We start from the raw sequence: 6,845 nt of genomic DNA, 5'->3' as shown, positions 1-6,845 counted from the left end.
CCATCTGAATGATTGATGAAGATAATTACTCATTTGTTCTAAACAAAAGGTACTTTTAAGTAAATTTAACCAGCTTTTTACTGATGACACTTTTCATGTCAAAGCTGATCTGATTTCACTAAGCTGTAACTTCTTCAGTACTGCTGTTTTCATGAATGAGAACAGCTACTAACTAAGAAAATGTTCCTAAACTGTGGATTGCTCATTCATGATAATTCACTACTTTTTAATGCCTGTTTGAATTTACATAACTTGTAACAGTAACTAATAAGGCATTTATAATGTGATGGAACACATAGCAATGAGAGCAGAAAAGCAAGGTCTGAGGCTGCAGCAAGTGAGAGTTTGCTCAAATACCACGGTCATGGGCACAGGAATAAAGGAGAGATGCTATTTACCTTCAGTAGGCTGCTTATCTTCAGGTAGTCAAAGATCTCCAGCAAGATACCTTTACCTCCACTGCCAACCCTTAATAAGGTAGAAAGGGATGGATCCTGTCTGCACCCTTGCATGCATCTGAGCTCCCCTGGGTTGGCCCTGCCTTCCCATCAGATGCTTTATCACAGGCTCAAGCTGTGATGTAGGATTGCCACTACAGCATCACAATAGCTTAACTGCATTTTCTTAGTAGTCCAGTACTTTAATATTGCTTACACATCCTGAAATGTTACAGATTTGCAAAGCATTTGATGCACCAGAATCATTAATATTCTTGTACAAACCATGAATGAATGTGTTCTTGTATCATGTACCATCCTTATAAATCAGCTCATTATCTCTTAGGTATCAGGACATGTAATTGAAATTGATTTCATGTTTATAGCCCCTTTTCACAGAGCACGTGTGTGGAAATGGGCTCAAACCTTCTGAATAGAAGTCTTAACTTTAGCCGACCTTCATTTAATTATCTTTCATACGATAGAAAATAAAATAGCAGTATCATAGAAGAAATGAAGGTAATATTAAAGGGTTATCTCCAGCAGTCTCTTATGGTCATTTATGAAGTTCAGGAGTCATGATGGATGCTCTTTTGATGTGTGCTGATTTAGGGGTCAATCAGGATTTTTCACCTGATTCAGAGCCTCACACAAGTTGCTGAGGAGTATTCCAAAAAGATGCCCTTTGCTAGAGTGCAGCTTGCCTGAATACGAGAAATGGAGATTTACATCAGGATTTTAGCAAGTGAGCATGAGTGTTACACCAAATAAAATTGTGCATGTGGTGCTGTATCACAGAAATGCAAAGTGGGAAGACCAGAATTGCTGTGAGAGGTTCCTGCTGTCTTCAGCTCCCATCCCACTCAAGGGAAGAAAAAAAGAAGAAAAAAAAAGGCCCTGAGATGAAAGCCCTCCACCCAGTCACAATGGGGTGAGGGGGTAATCGGTGGCTGGACAGCACTTTGATGTTAGCCTTTTGATATGAACAGGTGGGCTTTGATGTGCAGGGCAGCAGCTCTGCTATTTCACACGCTGGACCAGCCCCACCACACTGGCCAGCTTGGGGACGTAGAGGAGAAGATCCACATGCCCATCATGGTGGTGCTGTTGCAGATACCACTGATTAATTAATACAAGTAGTGCCCCTCTTGGTCAGCCCTTCGGAGTTTCTGGCAAAGGATTGTGGACTTTCCCTCATGGCCTTCTTTCCTACACCTGGCCTTCCCTTTCTGCTCAGGCAACAGCAGCTCTGCAGCCCTCACACCTTTCCCACACCAGCCCCTGCAAGTTTCCCCAGTCAGCTCTGCAAAGATCATAGAATTACAGAATGACTTGGATTGGAAGAGACCTTAAGGATAATCCAATTCCAACCCCCAACCCCTGGATCAGGCTGTCCAGGTCCCCATCCAGCTTGGCCATAAAAGTGGACATCTTCCCAAACATTCCAAAAATGCTCACAAGGACTCTCCCCAACACTGTCCCCAGAGACTTTCAATTCAGAAATGATTTTTTTTAAAAAAATCCTCAATATTTAGAAAAATGTTTAGGTTCTGGAATTTGTAAGGAAAAGTTTCAGCTTCTCTGTAGCATGACTGGATATCGCACCTGCCTACTCCATCTCTTCTCCACAGTAGTAAAAGTATAGTGTGAGGGATATGGTAAAGGAGCATGACATCCTCTGTGTCTTGCTGCAGAAGAAAAATCTTTGTGCCTGTTACAGTTGGTGTTACAGCTGGAAAGATTATCAAGTGAAAATGGGAAAAGAAACAAATGGGGAATAAATGCTTACCTGTATCCAAATATCTATGTGCACAGGAAAAACTCCACAGAGATCTCCAGAAAGAGATTCTACCTCCCCAGTGGGCAGTCAGCCCTTAAATGGGGTCTAGGGTGTAGGAGAATTGCCTTCACCAGTGCTCCCATGGCTGCTGACTCAGTCCTTTCCTCAGGTGATCAATCAGTGGTTCAGGCAGTGACTCAACAGTTCCAATACGGTGCCCATGTAGCATGCAAAGTGGGTACAGATGAGCCATCACAGTTAATTACAGCATCCAGACACCTTCTTTTGTTGCTCTCAAGCTTGAACATGCTAGGACAGATCAATTACCTATAATCTTATAAGCTAGGATATCTTTCTAAAACAAGAAAATCTGTTGAGTGCCTCTGCCAGAATTGACACTTCAGACACAGAAAATTTCCAATATTCTCCTAAAGTAATTTGTTTAAGCAAAAATTTTCTGTTTGCATCATTTAATAATTTCTCTGCCAAAGGTGCCAGAGTTGAATTTGAGCTTCTATTTAATGGGAAAAGAATATGCTGGCTCACTTGGTAAGAATTACTTTGTGCCTCTCATTGACTGGGAGATACTGCTACATGCTGTACTGTAACTACAACTCCTGCTGAATATGTAATGCCAGGCCAATTACAAATCCAAAGTTATGTACATAGCAGCATCTAATTCTTCGTTCCTAGTGCAAAAGCTGAGGCAAAATCCAGATGTAATGAAGTCCATAGCTAGAATTCCAATTACTTTGGGGGGAACTAAAAATCTCCCAGATTTCCACAAGCTGCATGCATAAGAAGGTATTTTCCATGCTGGCAAATATATGGCTTTTCACATCTCGTATTTAAACCCTCAAATAAGAACTTAAAATCATTATTGTTCATACAGCCATATGCATTAATGTCTTGCTATCTTATTTTATGTGAATTACTACACAGATATTTTATGGCACTCTTCACTGCAGTTTCCAAACTTCTCACAGATCATAATATTTTACCTCTGTCAAGTACAGGAGGAAGCCTGCAAGTATTTAGGCACAGATTAGATGCAGCTTTGTAAAAGCTGATAAACTAACTTGGCCAGATCAGATGCAAGCTATGGAAAGTTGAGTGCCTGGTCCAGCAGTGAGCACACTTAGAGAAAATGTGCAGCAGAGCTGGAAATAGTCCCAGTGATTTCATAGTCCAGCCACATCTTTTCTACCCACTCACCTCAGCCTCATCTGCCCAGAGCTTTGGAAATGAGCAACATGATCATACCTTTCCTGGACCCATGGCAGTAACCTGTGTTCCCAAGTGTGTCAGAACAATCTCTGAATGTCTCCCTGCTACACAAGTGTTTCCCTTATTTGTGCTGAAGCCACACTGTGGGGAATTTAAGTCACTGCTTTGATTCCTTGCAACAAGCTACAACCCTAAGATTCCATATAACATAGATGGTAGCTTTAGAAGAACCTTTTGTCTGATCCTGATTTTCTTAGCTCGGCTTCTAGCCAGTGGGGAGACACAAATGTGCTATTTACATTCAGGTCAGGTGAAGGAGAAATGGTCAGGAAAACCCATTCTAAAAATTCAGCATTGTACATAAGGCATAATGTCAGAGCAGGAAAATGAAAAGAGCACAGTTGACTTTTTTTTTAGCCTTTAACTCAGAATGGGAGAGAGACATTAAAAGCTCCATATAAAAGGACATAAAAGAGAAGAACATGGTGATCTCTGTGAAAATGTGAATTACATAGCAAATTTCAGGAAGATGGCTGCTATATGGTTCTCACATAACAACATTTGGAAAGGAGTTTTGTTGTAAGGGTTCCAGATTAGGGAAGCTGAAGTTGGCAGTCAGAGCAGGGTTTTCAGATACCAGCCTGAGAGGTGAGTTAGGGAGCTGCCTTATAGAGGGAAACCTGCCCTAATAAGCCACTCCAATAATGAGGAGAAAGTTCATTTCATCCACCATTAAATGTCTATTAAGGACTTGACAGCTTGCTTGTATGAAATGGAGTCAGCAATTATGTTTATTGAGCTTCACAATTCATTTTACCCAAAATGGCCTGGTAAGAAGAGAAAAAATGATCATTCGATAGATGAATGCCATGAAAAATGTTCCTAACCATTTCCCTACTAATAACATACTTGTAAAAGGAAGGAGATTTTAGTTGCCTTAAAGAAGCAAAATGCTTTTCAAACTGCACTTCAAAAGACTGAATGACAGGATTTCAAAGCTGCTCCTGAGATGCAGCCCCACTAACTTCCAGAGGGCATTGTGTTCCTACTGTAGCATCAGAATTAATGAAAGTGGTGTGTCTAAGCTCTCATGAAAACTTTATATGACTGACAGAGGTCTAAATCGTTCTTCCCCTGAAGCCTGTATGTGCAGCTCTGCGTCAGAAACCATGTGTTACATCACTGGAAGTCCATGAGCAATGCACCGTGGCAACCTCATGGCCCAATAGCTCTGTACCTGCTTTCAGTAGTGGAGCAAGTAATGAACAGCAGGGCTGTTCTGCTTGGATCTGTATGGTTTTGCTTGTGCCTCCCTGTTTTGATGGGAAAAAAAAGGGAAGAGAGCAAGACAAAATTACAAAAGACAACCAGGATGATATAAATGTAAGGCAACTATCCCTCTATTTTTTTCTGGAAGACAGAAAAAAAAGTTCTATTTTGTTGGGTTTTTTTAAGACATTTTATTTCTTTAAAAATCATGACTGCAAAAGGGGGACTTAAAAAATGCCATTAACTATCAGTGAAAATCAGTTGCCTTTTCCTCTAATTCTGATTGTATCTCTTTCAGATCACAAAGTGCTCCATGAATTCTAACATTCACTTAACCATCATCTCATCTGCAGAGAGCATTGAGCAGTTGAAGCCACAGGCCATAGGATCCTAAAATCCTAGAGTCATCTAGGCTGGAAAAGACCTTCAAGAACACCTAGTCCAACTATCAATCAAATCCAATGGAACTGTGATTTAATCTGTGTTTCCTTATATTAATCTTCTAGGTGCTTCTGGACTTGGTGCTTTACTTCACTTTTTTCAGCCTGGATCTTTCTTTGTGAAGCCTGCATCTAGAGACCTTTCCTTCGCACTGTTCTCTCGTCTGATGAGAAATTAGATAAATTTTCCTAGACCACCTCAAATGACCACTTACCTGTGATCCATTAGCACATGCTGTGGCAGTTTATCAATTTTGCTAACTGAAGTGCAGATACTTAGGATAGATGAGGAGGCTGGACCTCCTCCAGGGAGGAAAAAGTAGAAAAGTGAGCATGAAACAGGAAGCTGATGTTTATTATGTGCTTAGGTGTGGAGTAGACTCCTGGGAATTATGATGTGTGCTACCGCTCAGCCACACACAGCACTTCTTCACACAGTTGCACATTTCCTTCAGTACTTTATTTTTCATTCCTTATAGATCTTTAGGCCAAATATTTTCTTCTTTAAAATAAAATTTGGATCTAAAAATTCAGACACAATTTTTTTTTACATTGCCTTTACTTATAACTTAAAACTTCCCTGCCAAATTCAGGTCGATGCTTCTTGTTTTTCAGAGTGGTGTATATACCATGGGAGGCTTCTGTTCTTGTTCAGCTAAAGCCTAAAGATTGTATTTTATGGCGTTCATAAAAACTTCAGTATCCTTCTGTATCATCCATCCTCAGGGTGTTTATGTCTTATCAGATGCAGTAGAAACACAGGCGCCCCCAGAACATGCAGTCCTATTTCCTATCCTATCAGGTTTACAGGAGTTGAGATTAAAGTCTGATATTTCTAGGACCTCATACAAAATGAAATTTCTCAAACATTTTGGATTTGTCTTCTGCTAAGTTTGAAAAAAAATATTTACATGCACTTAGATACTGTACCTTTACTTCATTTTTCCTGTCTCTACATCAAAAGCAACTAAGTTTCTGAAAATGTTTGAAAATATCAATACTGCTACACTTTCTTCTTCTTCTAGTCAAAAAGAATGACAAGTCCTCCACAATAGTTTTTATTTAACAAATACATTGTTCCTGTGGGAGAAAGTCTAGCCAGCCTCAACTAAATATTTAGGGTTTCAAGCTGTTAAGAGTGCTGCATTAGATTTATTTTTATAGCTTTAGAAGTGATCATGTTTTCTTCTCAGCACAAACTCAATATTAGAGCCCCTGCTTCAAAGAGTCAGTAATGTAAATCACGGAAGATCAAAAGATAGCAGGTTGTCGTGGTTAAGTGTCACAAAGCCATACATGGCTACTCAAAGTAGCAGAAAAATCTACTCTGTGGAAGAATTTCTTCTGAGATGGAGTTAGCCAAAATGAGTCTGATTTTGCTTTCTTAAATGTAAAATATTTAACAACAACAATAAAAACCCACATAACTCAAAATATTCTGACTCATGATGAAAAGCAACTTGGAAACGCAGAATGTTCAACAATATCAATACTGCAGTCCCTATCCACCACCAGGGCCTTTTTCTAGTGCAAACTATTTTGTGTTTTTAAATGTAGAGAATTAAAATGAAAATGTCACTTAGATTTTTGTTTAAGTCCGGATGCGTCCTAAAGATTAAAGTCTCAGTCTCTTTTAAGAAAGATACAACTCTTCACAGTGAGGAGAGGAGAGGAGAGGAGAGGAGAGGAGAG

Source organism: Centrocercus urophasianus, unplaced genomic scaffold, assembly GCF_019232065.1.
Source record: "Centrocercus urophasianus isolate 14NV4802_14NV808 unplaced genomic scaffold, USGS_Curo_1.0 seq_13, whole genome shotgun sequence".
NCBI classification, from domain to species: Eukaryota; Metazoa; Chordata; class Aves; order Galliformes; family Phasianidae; genus Centrocercus; species Centrocercus urophasianus.
This window is presented reverse-complemented; position numbering follows the sequence as displayed.